The sequence below is a fragment of the Piliocolobus tephrosceles genome, chromosome 11 (assembly GCF_002776525.5).
Source record: "Piliocolobus tephrosceles isolate RC106 chromosome 11, ASM277652v3, whole genome shotgun sequence".
Lineage (NCBI taxonomy): Eukaryota > Metazoa > Chordata > Mammalia > Primates > Cercopithecidae > Piliocolobus > Piliocolobus tephrosceles.
In genome coordinates, this window is record NC_045444.1 from 81,406,759 (window position 1) to 81,422,468 (window position 15,710).

Here is a 15,710-nt window from a genome sequence, read left to right on the forward strand (position 1 = left end):
TGTATAATGGCCCCTGCTTTTGCTAAGATGTCTCTCCCTAACAAAGGAGTGCGGCTGTCAGACATAAGGAAGGCATAAGAAAAGAGTAAAGTTTCCCAGTCACAACTTAGTGACTAGGAGAAGTATCTAGTGACTGCCTGTCTTAGGACCCCTGGGATAGTGACAGATCTGGAGGACAGTTGTCTGGAACAGGAGAGTAAGACTGAGAAGACTGTGCCAGTGTCCAGGAGACAGTTAACTCCCTGGCCCTCAATGGTCAAGTATACCCAGGGCTCTGTGAGGGTGATGGCATGGGCTGGCGCTTGCCCCAGGCACCCTCAGTCCTGCTGCTGAATCATCTGGTTAGTGGCTTCTGACTCAGAGGACCTTCATCCCCTGGGACAGTGGACCTTCCAGTAATTCCCTTAACATAAGGGGTATGGACGAGGGGGTGGCTTATTTCTATTCGGACAATCTATTTTAAAGTGTCCCTGTAGACTGCACTGGAAGCAAGCCTTATTGGGCATTTGATTTGCCCAGACTTTCCCTTTTACAGAGCCTCCAAAGTCTGCTTGCCTGAGGGCCATGATTAAGTGGTGGCCTTTTTTTATTTTATCCCATTTGTCCCATTCCACCTGCTCCTCCTGATCTCTACTATATAAAACCGAGGTTGCCAAGTTCAGTAGGGTTTCTAAGTTTTGCTCCGGGCCTAAGGTGGACTTCTGAAGTTTTTTCTAATATCTGCAACTGACTGAGTGATAAACTTATCCTTTAAGATTAGTTGACCTTCAGTAGAGTCAGGTGACAGCGATGTATGCTTCCTCAATGCCTCCCTTACTCTCTCCAGAAAGGCAGTAGGATTTTCTTCTTTTCCCTTTGTTATAGTGGACATCACTGAATAATTTACAGGTTTCTTCATAGTTTTCCTTAGTCCTTCTGGCACACAAGTTAGCAAATGTCTACGGCACCAATCTCCATGTTCTGATTCTGTATCCCAGTGAGGGTCTACACTGGGAACTGCCTGCTGGCCTGTGGGGAATTGCTCTCTTTCTTCTGTTGTCATCCTATTATTGACCTGACTGAGATACTAGTGATCACCAAACTCTCAGACTGTAGTTATGGCGGCACTTCTCTCATTTGGGTTTAGTATCTGATCTAGCAGTAACATTGTATCTCCCCATGTCAGATCAAAGGATTGTCCTAACCCTTCTAAAACATCAATATAGTCATCAGGGTTATCTGAGAATTTACCTACATCTATTTTAATTTGCTTCAAGTCTGAGAGGGAAAAAGGTACATATACTCTGCACCGAATTCTCCAGAATACATCTTAGTGGAGTTTTTGCCTTGTGGGGAACGTTTCCCATCTGAAAAAAGAACATAGGGACGCCAGCACCGCTAGTCATTTTCCGATGAGCATTAGTCATAGAGCATCCTCGATGGTCCTAATGCTTATTCCTTTCCAGGGTGCGTAACCACCCATGAACCTCTGCTCATCAGATTAGTTACGCTCACCAATGTAGCAGTCTTGCACCTGGTTTCCCGCCTTTCTTGACCACAAAGAAAGCGATTTGGGCTGCTGGATTCTAGTGGTCCTTTACCAGCATGCCTAACATTGCCTTTGCACTAATGGGTGAGTTCTAGAGCTGGGCAGGGTTCCTGAGTATTTCATAACAACCTAGCTGCCCCATCAAGATGCATTCCCATAAACAACAGTTCTTATGCAAATTTGTTTCAGAGGGATTGTAGGTAACCTTTTGAGTCAGGATTGAGATAGAGTTTTTTGATTCCGTAAGTACTTTAAGGCTTGGCTGAGTGCAAACAGCTTGCACCTTTGAGCAGATGAATTATTGGACAATTGTCTTAACTCTGCTTCTACAAGAGTTTCCCTGTCAATTACTGAATACCCAATCATTTTTTTTTTTTTTTTCAATCACCCAGGAGGAACCATCTATCATCCTGTCCTGAAGGGAGTTTCTCCTAGGTCTGGTCGGACTTTTGTATGGTAATTAAGATTTAAATCCCCTGTTAGGAAATCTGCCAGGTTAAGGAAATTTTCAGCGGTTAATGTTAACTCATCTTTTTCTAACAGAATAGCCCCCATACTTTAGGATTTTTGAGTTAGTAAGCTACCTTTCTGCTTTTTTTACTTAGGATAGCTCTGAGGTGTGCTCACAATGAGGTTTCCTCTAAAAGTTATTTTTCTACTTTCTTCTGCTAGCACAGCATTTGCCACTACAGATTAAATGCATTTGGGCCATCTGCAGGTTACTGGGTTAAGGATTTTTGATAGGAAGGCTACTGATTGTCAGTGCTCTCAGTGCTTTCGGGCTACGCCCTTGTTTGCACTGACAACAAGGTAGTATTGGAGTGTTACAGGGTCATGGAGAAGACATTCAGTTATCAATTATAGGTTTTAAATTTACTCTGGCTTTTAAAGGAATAGGGTACACTGTTTTTTTTCTTTACTACTTCTAACTCTTTCTGTTTCTGCCTTTCTCTTTTCCCTTTCTCTTTTTTCTCTCTTCCCCCCTCTTTCCTCTTTCTTTGACTCCCTCTTTTCCTCTCTTTCTCTACTCTCTCTCTCTTTCTCTCTCTCTTTCCCCTCTCTCTTTTCCCTTTTTCCCTCTTTTCTCACTCTCTTTCCTCTCTCTCTTTGTAGATGGATTCTGGGAACACAGTGGAAGGACGTTCGCTCATTGCCCCCATTTGCCGCTATAGGAACATGCACCTCCCTATAATTTACTCAATTCGCTTTCATCCTGATCTATTATGTTGTCATAGACCTAGTTCCAGTTGTTAAAGTACTGGGTTATCAGTTCTAAGGTCCTGGCCAAGGAGCCAAGACTTGGAGATTGTATTGCAGAGGGGTAAGCTGGGTAGAAATTGGGGGAGGAGAGCATCTTACACAGTGGGAGAGCAATCTTCCTAGCCATTTACAAACTTGGGGCCACAGCTCATAAAAGAACTTGGAGCCCTGGCAAGGATGTGGGGAACGGGTCCCACATAACTGCCCATGTCAAGAGCTATATACCTAAATTGGGAGGGGCACCAGGGACAAGACTCCCTGAGTTCATAGTCTAGATGCGTAAGGGCACAGCATAGAACTTCCCTAGATCCCTTTGAAGATACAACTTACTCTAATATTTGGGAGAGGAAGTGAAAGTCTGAAGCATTAGTATCTAGGAGGCAGGGATCAGAGGAAGTAGAATCAGAGGTAAGGAGAACTTGGAGGCTACACTTTCAAGAAAGTTGTGGTTGGGACCCAGGAGGTATGGGTCCCAACCACATACTTCTGGCTGCGCTATGATCTTGACTGGCCAATGCCAGGAGGTCGGGACGACAGCTTTCTGCCTCTAGTTGGCCCTCAGCTTCCCCCAGGAAACTGTGAAAGCAGAAGCTGGTTCCAGGGAGACCAACGTCCTCAGTCCAGAAGGCTTGGGGGTTGTTAGAAAGCCTTTTCCCAGGAAGCCTCACACCTGAATCTTAAGTCTGGCAGCCACGCTAATCATTTTTAACTGGCCGACAGGTCTTCAGTATTTTCCTCCAATTCTAAGGAGGGATAGGACAGAATAGCAAGCGAAAGTGGTCCAATATTACTCACTGCTTTGGAGAATCCCTGTACGGGTGCCACCAAATGTTACGGGTGGGTCTTTGTTCTCAGAGCTCCCAAGATGGTGGCAGCTGCTCCCAAGATGGCAGCAAGACTTTTGTTCTCTGACCTGGGGTTCTTGGCCTCACAGATTCCAAGGAATGGAACTTTGGGCCATGCGGTGAGTGTTACAGCTCTATTAGAAGCCGTGGGTCACAGAAGAGAACCGTGGAATCCAGTGACTAGTGTTCAGCTTGATTAGGACAAACTCGGGCACTTAGCCACGCAGGAAAAATGGCAAGCCTCTAGCCCAAACAGGAGCGGCAATGGGCACATCGCTGGATCAGAAATGCAGCAGACACCCTGCCAGATCCAGAGGGGTGGAAGTCAATGGCAGGTCTATGATGGTGGCAAACAGCAGTGGTGGACGGTGAGCGAAAGCTCAGCTCAAGCAGGAACAAACACGGACCAGAAGAGTGTGCAGTTGCAAGGTTTAACGAGTGAAAACAGAGCTCCCATACAATGGGAGGGGACCCAAAGGGGCTTTCCCAAAAGTATGGCACTTTAAGAGTACACAAAACTCATATTTTACTTAAACCACAAGAATAAAGTTCCTTTAAATTCATCATGGCAATGAACTGAATGAGGAGGAACTTAGGGAAGAGACAGACTCTGTAGTGCTCCCAAAATCTCAGAACACAGCCGGCCCTTACTGCTACCTTTAAAATCTAATTTCTCTATCTAACCAATCAGATTGGATTAGATCATAATAATGTATTATATGATAACTAGAAGGCTTTGAAATGATTAAATACTATACAAACAAAGCTGTAGTTTTTTAATGCAAGACCATTACTCATTCAGGTGGAGCATTATTAACTATAATGTCCCTTATATCAGGCTGCTGGATTGTATCTTTACCCTTTCCTGTTCAATATCTTTATCAACATCCCGGATGAAGATATAGAAAGCACGGTTATCAAATTCACAAATAACACTAAGTTGAAAGGCAGAGCTAATATGTCAGATGATAGAATTTAGATTCACAATGATCTTGACAAGGCAGAACACCAAGATGAAACCCATAAAATAAAATTAACACACACGCTATAATTAAAAGACAAACAAATGCCCTGCATATGTACAAGACAGGAAAGGCCAGGCAAGACAGCATTTTTATTGAGGGGTGGGGAGGGGAGAACTAGAGGCTTTAGTTGATCTCTAGTTGAACATTAGTCAATATTTTGCTACACAGCTGCAGAAAAATTGTCTTAGGCTGAATAATACAGTAATATCTAAATCAGGATAGGCAATATCTATCTGGAAAAGAGTATTCATCCCTGGGTACTATACTTAAAAGCAATATTAAAAATTTTCAAATATTCAAGGAAGGATGGCAGAGAGGAAATACAGTCCTTGTACCATATAAGGAATAGCTAAAGAATGCTTGCTGTAGAAAAGAGAGTTTACAGAAAACTAATACATATTTTCAGATATTTTAAAGGGCTATTACTGGTAAGAATATCTCATCGTTTTTAAACATATTAACTGTACAATGTCAGAAAAGATCATTGGCCTTCAATGCCTCAACTTTTTAAATCTCCAAAATAGACCTAAGATTATCAATTCTATAGGACTATTGTAAAAATTAACAATGATATCTGTAAGGTGTGTAGTACATTACATGTAACATAGTTTACACTCAACAAAGGGTGGGTATTTTTACTCTCTGTTTCACTAAAAGGCAAATAGATGGGCTAATAGGCGGAGCCATGCCACAAAAGAAAGGACTCCTAAAATAGCTCCTTCCCTTGAATTCTCCATGAAGATGTTAAATGACTATTAGAAAATTTGGGAAGAGATCCCTCCATTGGGTGAAAGTTGCACTAGACAGTTTCTAAGTTCTCTTCACTGATTAGGTTCCTTTCCAATGTTAAGATTTTGTAGTTTTCTCTGATTTCTCACCATGCCTCCAATAGATGTATTTCTGAAGTTAATAACACTTAAACAAACCAAGATTATTTGTGCTTTACTCTGTGCCCCACACTAAGAGGTGGCTACATTTATTATCCTCTTTTCACAAATGAGGAAATGGAGGCAGAGAGTAGCTAAGTAGTTTGACGAACTACATGCAACTCAGTACTGGCAGAGTAAGAGTTTGAATTCAGAACCAACTGGGTTAATTGTGACTCATCAGCCAGACCTTCTCTTTCTACCATTGTAGCAAGTGGGCCCCAAGAGGTCCCTAGGGTTTGTTTAGTTATCGCCAACCTGTTCTACAAACAGATTTTATTTTTAAAGTACAGTACATTTAAAATCACAAGGTACCACTGGTGACTGAATTGAAAAACATATTCTACACTATTAGGAGATGTTATGTTCCATAAACATTTATTTTGTAAACTAGTAAAACTCATTTCCTAAGTGCTGAAACTTTTCCTATTTCATCCATTTTGGATAGAACTCATCCAGTGACGAACAGCCCACTTCTTGCTCTTGTTTATTCTAATTTATAGAACACACATTAACTTGTGCATCTGCCTCAAGATCATCACATCATAAATACTAGTTATTGTCCTAAGGCATCATTCATTAATGTCCTAAGGATGTATTGATAAATGCACTTGCGTCCATGTAAGCAGTTTCTAAGTGAGGGTCTGCCCGATTCTCCAAAGAGTAAATTCTATGAGTCATAGGGTCTTATCTTTGTGATAGGGTCCTGACTGCTCACAAACTTTTCTTCCTTGTTCCAGATTATTTCAGATGGATGTAGCTGCAGGATAAAAGACTTTCAGTTATGTAAGATGATGCTGCTTACTCAAAGCAAATTCCAGTGCCTATCAGATTATAAAGTGACAAAATGCGGGAACTGGTGCATGGTGAGAGGCCAGAAAAAAATTAACTGAACAATGTGGTTTATGAAGCCACAGGAAATTTTGTCTATTGAAAGGGGTGGATTGTTGAGAAGAAGTAGAGGGAATTTGTAGGAACAAGTAAGAAAGTTTAAAAGTAGATTAAGTTCAACGAAGTAAAATTCTATGACACCTTAAACCCTAAATCATTTTTTCTGTTTATTTGAGTAAGTTTTGTTTCTTTGTTGTTGTAATTGGTTTAAGTTTCTAGTTCTTATGTCTCTGTGTATTTAAGCTTTCAGTGCAGGTGCATTTAAGCTCTCAAATGTTTATAGAATTTCCTAGCATCCTCTTTCCTGAAATTTAAATAGCTTCATATTCAGTTTCACAAGTATGTTGTTTTTTCTTTCCATGGGAAGCTACAAGCTAAGACTTATTTGGAAATTTACGTTTAAAACTTGGGATAATCATCTACAAATATTTCTCTAGGAAAGAGCTTTCACCTAAGTAAATAGATTTAATGTGCCAAATCTCTAATTTGATTGACACCTGATGGCTATTTATTCCATTTGTTAATCTTTCTGCTTATCTTACCAAATATATGAATTGAAGCCTAACTACTGAACTATAACTAAAGAATAAAAATAATAAAGTTTCATAGAGTAAGGTACACTTTATAATTAATGTATTGATATACAAGAACCCTCAAAATAATTTTTTTTTTTTTTTTTTTGAGACGGAGTCTTGCTCTGTCGCCCAGGCTGGAGTGCAGTGGCCGGATCTCAGCTCCCTGCAACCTCCGCCTCCCGGGTTCACGCCATTTTCCCGCCTCAGCCTCCTGAGTAGCTGGGACCACAGGCGCCTGCCACCTCGCCCGGCTAATTTTTTCTTGTATTTTTAGTAGAGACGGGGTTTCACCGTGTTAGCCAGGATGGTCTCAATCTCCTAACCTCGTGATCCGCCCGTCTCGGCCTCCCAAAGTGCTGGGATTACAGGCTTGAGCCACCGCGCCCGGCCCAAGATAATTTTTTTATTTTGAGACAGAGTCTCACTCTGTTGCCCAGGCTGGAGTGCAGTGGTGCAATCCCATCTCGCTGCAACCTTTGCCCCCCGGGTTCAAGCGATTCTCCAACCTCAGCCTCCCAGGTAGCCGGGATTACCGGCACCTGCCACCGTGCCCAGCTAATTTTTGTATTTTTAGTAGAGACGGTGTTTCACCATCTTGGGCAGGCTGGTGTTGAACTCTTCACCTCATGATCCACCCACCGTGGCCTCACAAAGTGCTGGTATTACAGGTGTGAGCCACTGCGCCTGGCCTTCAAAATAATTATTAATTCAATAAACACTTATTGAGGACTACTACAGTTAAGCATTTCGCTAAGTGCTAAGCAGACAAGGGAGTTTAGTGAAGAAAAAGCATATCTCATACAACGTAGTAAGCATTCGGGTGATGGGAACCCAAAAGGGAAAGCACTCACCCAAATTAACAGAGTCAGGGAAGACCTATCACAAGAATGGAGTAGAATTAGGATAGGAGAAAGGACAAGCCAGCCAAGGAAGACAATGATGGAAGACCAAGAGGTAAGGAAGTATGAAGTATGTGGAAAAAACTCAAGTGTGGTTTATGTGCACTGTTTCCAAATGGTCTTCTCACTTTCTCCTCCATATCCCTTCTATAGCATTCCACTTCTCATTATTTCCCTGAGACATCTTTTATCAGTATCACCAATGACCTCCATAAAAGTCCAATTTTAATAGATTTCTATTGCTGCTGCAATAAATTACCACAAGTGCAGTGGTTTACAACACAAACTTATTATCTTACAGTGCTGCAGGTTAGAAGTCTGGTATGGGTCTCACTGGGTTAAAATCAAAATGTTATCGGGTTCTCGAGACTTTTTTTTTTTTTTTTTTTTTTTTTTTGAGATGGAGTCTGGCTCTGTAGCCCAGCCTGGAGTGCAGTGGCCAGATCTCAGCTCACTGCAAGCTCCGTCTTCCGGGTTTACGCCATTCTCCTGCCTCAGCCTCCCGAGTAGCTGGGACTACAGGCGCCCACCACCACGCCCGGCTAGTTTTTTGTATTTTTTTAAGTAGAGACAGGGTTTCACTGGGTTAGTCAGGATGGTCTTGATCTCCTGACCTCGTGATCCGCCCGTCTCGGCCTCCCAAAGTGCTGGGATTACAGGCTTGCTATACCAGCAGAAACACTGCAAGTTTGCACTAAAAGAGACAGTACAAAATGAAAGAAGGCTGTCAGACTGATACCACTCCCTGTCAAATTCTGCAGGCAAAAAACATACTGAAAACTACTCAGCTGCAAACATGTGCTACCTTCACGAAAACAGAAAGACAATGCCAAGCATGGAGCATGAAACCCAGAGGGCAGAGCTGAGAGCCACTGAATGTCTGTAACTGATATCTCATGCCTGTCCCTTCAGTGTGTTCTGAAAGCAAATAACTTGCTTCTTCTTGAGTTTCATGTCTACAGATAGAAAGGAATTGTGCCCCAGATAGATTATACTTGGAGACTTACTCATAGCTGATTTAGATGATTTAGATGATGAAATTTCACCACAGGAACCCTTACTATGTGGCACTCCACCAAAGTAATTTTACCTTCACAGCAACTGCATACAGAGGATATTATCATTATCCCCATTTTATAGACAAGGAAACTGAGGCTTAGAGAATTTAAATAGTTTGCCCAAGATCAAGCAGGTAGTTGAGGATAGAGATGGGATTTGAAGTGAGCCCAGCTCTGGAGCACAATCAAGGCTCTGCTCTCTCCCTATACCTCTGCCTTTCTTCTCCCCACCCAACCCTACCCACATTAAATGTGGGTAACTCAATAGAACTCATTAAGTTTCTTCTTCATCCCCTATCATAATACTAATGCACTAAAACAAGAAAATGTATACTGTACATGCTGTACAACAACTACATTGAAACACACTTTTCTGCTTTAAAAGATAAATTTTATGTCATCTGTATTTTTCCAAAATAGCCTGGGAGACATGACTTTTGTTTTGAAATATATGTGCATAATGTTCCCTCATTCTGCTCATGGGCAAACAGTGGACGTTATGGTATGCACAGTAAAATACATGCTGTATAGTAAAGGACATATTAACCACAGATAAAAGGAAAATTCTGCCTCCCTTTGAGTTCTAAAACAGAAAGAAGTTTTTCTTTGTTTGTTTGTTTTTGTTTGTTTGTTTTTTGAGACAGAGTCTCACTCTGTCACCCAGGCTGGAGGGCAGTGGCGTGATCTTGGCTCAATGCAACCTCCGCCTCCCGGGTTGAAGCAATTCTCCTGCCTCAGCTTCCCAAGTAGCTGGGATTACAGGTGCCTGCCATCACACCTGGCTAATTTTTATATTTTAGTAGAGACGGGATTTTGCCATGTTGGCCAGGCTGGTCTCGAACTCCTGACGTCAGGTGATCCACCCACCCTGGCCTCCCAAAGTGCTGAGATTACAGGTGTGAGCCACGGTGCCCAGCCAGAAAGCAGTTTTTTAGAACAGAGATTTCCCACCTTATTTCATTGATGCCTTTATGTATTCAATAAGGAAGGCACAGGTATCATTTCTCTCATGAGAATGAAAGGCATTGTGTGTAGGTACAGTTTTAGAATCTCATTCTACTCTTTGTTTTAGTTAGATCAGGGTCCTGTACAAAATACCATTACCGGCTAGCTTAAACAACAGATATTTAGTTATCACAGTTCTGGAGACTAGAAAGTTCAAGATGAAGGTACTGGCAGATCTGGTTCCTGGTGAGGGCTCTCTTCCTGGCTTGCAGATAGCTGCCTTCTTGCTGGGTGCTCACATGCCCTTTCATCAGTGCAGGCTTATGTGGAGATCTCTGTGTCTTTCTCTTTTTGTAAGGGTACTAACCCCATCATAAGGGTCCCATCATCATGACCTCAAATAAACCTAGTTACCTTCCAAAGGCCTCACCTCCATATCAGGAGTTAGGACTTTAACTTATGAATTTTGGGAGTACATATTCAGTCCATAACAACCTCCTACAATGTGACTTGCATTACATTATTATGAAATCAGGAGAAAATATATTGAGTAATTATCTTCTGGTTGTGTGAAAAATCTTAATCCCCTGGTAAGCAAAATATGTGAAAGACAAGTTTCAAGAACACAATTAGAAAGAATAAAGTTTATTAGTTTATTGAGATGATGCCTGGTTTCACAGAAAGCAAGATTCATAAGCTGTGACTTGGATTTGTGGCTCTGCCTGAGACAGTCCAGCAATGCCACAGTCAACTGAAAAAAAGAAAAGATTCATTTGAACCCAAATTGTATTCACACAACATCGTTAAGTAAACTGATAGAAAATCGGTAATTACTATATTTTTAGAGTTTCAAGAAGACTTAAGGCACAGCCATGATTAAGAGCTTATTGTGACAAGAATATGAAAAAGAGAAATGAAAAATCCAACTCCTCAGGCCAGCTCAAACTGTAGTTTTCCTCCCAAATAGCCAGAATGAAAAGAAAGGATTAAAGGGGGAAGGGAAGAATCTAACATTTACTTGAACCCATTTGGAGCATACACTTCAGTGGGTATTGTATGATATTTTATTTAATCCTCATAACAACATTGTGTGATGCAAGCTTTAGAAGTCATACATTATAAATGAAAAAACATAGACTCTGAAAGCATAATTTGTCCTAGATCACATAGTGAAGTATGAGGCAGTTCTTCTGTAACTTACCTGTGTGCGCTTTCCAATGCAATACAAGTAGGAAGTAATGTAGTCTATGATTTGGGGTACACAGAAAACCACCCCAAAAATTACTGCCCACAAGAAAAGGCATGGTTTCTCAAAAATCGCTCCTTATTAGTCTTTAAAGCTTTCTAGTTACCTTTTTCTAATTTGTTTATATATTTAAAATCCAAATAGTTGAGTATTAGGCCCATGATGCACCATTAAATGAAAAAAAAAAAGTTGTCAAAAATATAGAATGGACCTAAAGGAATTGTACTAACAAAGGAAAATGTAAATGCTCCAAAAATGTGAATATGATTAGGTAAATTGTAGAGAGATTTAGCTGTTAGAATAAAGACTTCTACTACCAAAAGACTAGGTTAAGCTATAATATTAAGTACAAAGACCAAGACACAAAGTAGTACATAGAGTGTGATTACAACTATGTGAAAATGCATAGAAAATTAAAGGCTGTACATGAAGTATAAAAATGATGCACTTAATGTAACAAAATTATGAGTAATTATTCCCTTGCTATTGTCCATATTTTCAACATACTTCAATTAACTTTTGCAATTTCTTAATCAGAAATCAGTGAGCTTTTAGAAGCAACATGCTTAAATCAAGCCATGCAATAGCTTCCTCCTTGATGACCAGAAACAGTTATCGTTTTTTGTTTTTCTTTTTCATTTTATTTCCCACAGTGCACAGTTTCTTACACCCAGCTGATGGTCAATTTTTTTAATAGAATATATGTTTTTAAAGGACAGACAAAAGCAAAATACGATCCCCCCCCCCCCAACCGCATAGAAAGTATTTCCTATATAGGCTTACTAATTAGAGATTTGTGTTAATGAGTTCCTCTTTTAAAATGCAAATGCATCAAATGGCTAAATGAGCATAAAGCAAGAACAGAGAACACACAAGAGGAAACACAAGTGGCTAATAAACATTCAATGAAAAGTTCAACCTCATTAATAATCAAAGAAGCCAAAATTAAAATATCAGTTTTCTTTATGAAACTTGCAAAAATTTTCATGGTAATTCTTAACACCAAATGGGGTATAAACAGGAATATAAATACATGCCTATCTCAAAAATTACCGCTATAACTGAAAAATTGGACTCACTTTCTGAAAGCAATTTAGCAAAATGCTCCTGACCTTTGACACAAGAGTCTCATTTTTAGGAATACAGTTTAAGAAAAAAAATATAGGCCTATGTAAAAGACTTACCTTCGTGGATGTTCAGTTTAGCATCATCATCCCAAAACAATTTAAATAATCTAAGCCGGGTGTGGTAGTTCACCCTTGTTAATTCCAGCACTTTGGGAGGTGGAAGGGGCTGGATCATAAGATCAGGAGTTTGAGACCAGCCTGACCAACATTGTGAAATCCCCGTCTCTACTGAAAATACAAAAATTAGCCAGGTATGGTGGCACGTGCCTGTAATCCCAGCTACTCAGGAGGCTGAGGCAGGAGAATCGCTTGAACCCAGGAGGTGGAGGTTGCTGCGAGCTGAGATGGCACCACTGCACTCTAGCCTGAGCAACAGAACAAGACTCCATCTCAAAAATAAATAAATAAATAATCTAAATAGCTACAATAAAGGAGAACTAAATTTTTATATATCAATTCAGTAATATACTAGTCTTTACAATAGAATTTTCAAAAAATAATTGAATATAGGAAAATTCTCTTGATATAATATTAATTGGCACAAGTAGATGCAAATTGTGCTATACATCATGACCTCACTTTTACAAGAACTTAAGCATAGGTAAAGTATTGGAAGAAAATAGGAGTAATGCCTTTTTTCTGGCTGACGGTATTTAACATGATTTTTGTTGTTTTCTTGATTTCCTTATATACCCAACTGTTCTAAGAGAATGCTTGCTGTATATAACAGGCATTTTAAACATGTGTTCTACCTATTCTAGTTGCAATTTCTGGGACTGATACCAAATGAAGACAATGTTTCTACACAAAGATATTTATACACAGCTTTATTTAAAATAGTAAAATTGGGGGAATATCTTTAACTACCTAGTTAAAGGTAGTGTGACACAGCTATAAAACAGACCATATTGTCTTTTAAGATTCTGTTTAATTCCTTTTACTTCATGCAAATTAAACATCTTATTTTTGTGTGATAGCATGAAAGATACGAGGACAGCTAGGAAGGAACACACACACACACACACACACACACACACACACAGAGACACTCCATCTTCTCCCTAAACAACTAAATTCAGGATTGGAGTAGGAGATCAAGTTTTCTGTTCTTTGAGTACCAGCAGCAAAACGAACAAGATTACTTCTCTCTCTGTGAGTCTGTGCTACATTTTCTAACCATCTGAAACATAAACACATACAGATAATAGAGAGTGAGAGTTTTAATAATATGAGAAAAATTTTGACACCACAGTTAAATTTTGAAAAGCAAAGCAAAGTTGTGAAATACACAGTGGAACCTCAGCTTTTTATATGCACATGAAAGTGGTCTATTCAACAGTGAATTCAGCAGGACAGAAGGATGATGTGGTTTTCTTTTCCTCCATTCTCTGCCTTCAAACTGCTCTATGAAATTTCTTTTTCCCATTCTTTAATGATATCTTGGACAAATCCTATAGCTTCCCAGTCACTTTTCAGTGTTAAAAATTTCCCTGCCAGTCTATTGGAGTTTAAAGTCTCACATTCAGTTCTGTGCTCATCTTGGCCTTTCCCCCAGCTGGAGAGAATTCGGAACGGGGACCAGCAGACCCTCCATCATGCTTCCTGTCTCATTTGCTCTTTTCCTTCCAGTGCTTCCAGGAATAGGTAGGAAGAAGAACTACAGAAATAGACCAAAGGTGTACTACTAACTGGAGCCAGTCTAGCCTCTCCTAGCTACAACAGGTTCTCAATAGGCCCTAAGGGAACCCCCTCACTAAATAGTTTACTGACATGAGAATTCATGTCAGCTTAGCTGCTTCTTAACCCCATGCCACTCCACTTCCAACTCTAGCATGCACCCGAAACTCTGCTGGTGTCCCCTTTCCAAAGGCCAGTTCTCTCAACTGAGATGTGGAACAGACCACTGAAGCCCAGATACCTTCCTTGATGTTCCCTTGGCTCTCTAGAAAAGGGCATATCTGGCTGGGCAAGGTGGCTCACATCTGTAATCCCAGCAATTTAGGAGGCCGAGGAGGGCAGATCAGCTGAGGTTAGGAGTTTGAGACCAGCCTGGCCAATATGATGAAAGCCTGTCTCTATTAAAAATACGAAAACTAGCCGGGTGTAGTGGAAGGTGCCTGTAATCCCAGCTACTCAGGAGGCCGATGCAGTGGAATCACTTATACCCCGGAGGCAAAGGTTGCAGAGAGACAAGATTGCACCACTGTGCTCCAGAGCAAGGCCCTGTCTCAAAAAAAAAAAAAAAAAAAGAAAAGAAAAGAAAAAAAAAGAAAAAGAAAAAGAGAAAAAGGCATATCTTTGTTGTGGAAAACAGCTTTATCTCTCTCCCACCCACCATTGACTTCTCTCCCCTCTCCCCACTCCATAAAGGCACAGAGCGCAGGTTATTAAGTCTGGAGCATAAGCATCCAACTGAAGAATAAGATTCCTACCTCCCATTTTGTAGTGACAGCCCAATGTTTAGAAGGTATTCTACTGGAAGCCTGCTATACATGATGTTCTCCTGCTCCAGATGACAGCTCACATTTCTAAAAGCTTATATGGGTCCCTTGAGTATAGTACTCATATAGAGTAGGGAAAGGGTGAGCATGAAGGAAGACAGGCCAGTTCTGCCACCTATTAATAACCTCATGAAGATATAACCGATGCTTCCTGAGGCTGTCTTTAGAGTATGGATGTGCGTGCTTCCTGTATGTTTTGTCATTTTGTTTGTTGTTAGTTTGGATACTTATGTGCTTGGTTGATTGGTTTTGGGATGTTAGAAACAACTTCAAGATAACAATGCAAGATAACAATGATAAAAACATTCTGTCAGCATTCTGTGACACAGCAAAAAGACTGGAAGAAAACATCCTAATAGACTACAGTGTTATTAGTGCTTCTTACTAGGTGGCAATACTATAGTTTGTTATTACCTCCTTATTACCTCCTTAGCTTCTGGATTTTTCTATTTTTTTGTAAAGAGAAATGCATTAACAATCAAGAATTTTTAAATGATATTCAAATGTAATGAATGCATGCTTTTTTTTTTTCTTTTTTTTTTTAATTATACTTTTAGTTCTAGGGTACATGTGCATAACGTGCAGGTTTGTTACATATGTATACATGTGCCATGTTGGTGTGCTGCACCCATCAACTCGTCAGCACCCATCAATTCATCATTTATATCAGGTATAACTCCCCAATGCAATCCCTCCCCCCTCCCCCCTCCCCATGATAGGCCCCAGTGTGTGATGTTCCCCTTCCCGAGTCCAAGTGAGCTCATTGTTCAGTTCCCACCTATGAGTGAGAACATGCGGTGTTTGGTTTTCTCTTCTTGTGATAGTTTGCTAAGAATGATGGTTTCCAGCTGCATCCATGTCCCTACAAAGGACGCAAACTCATC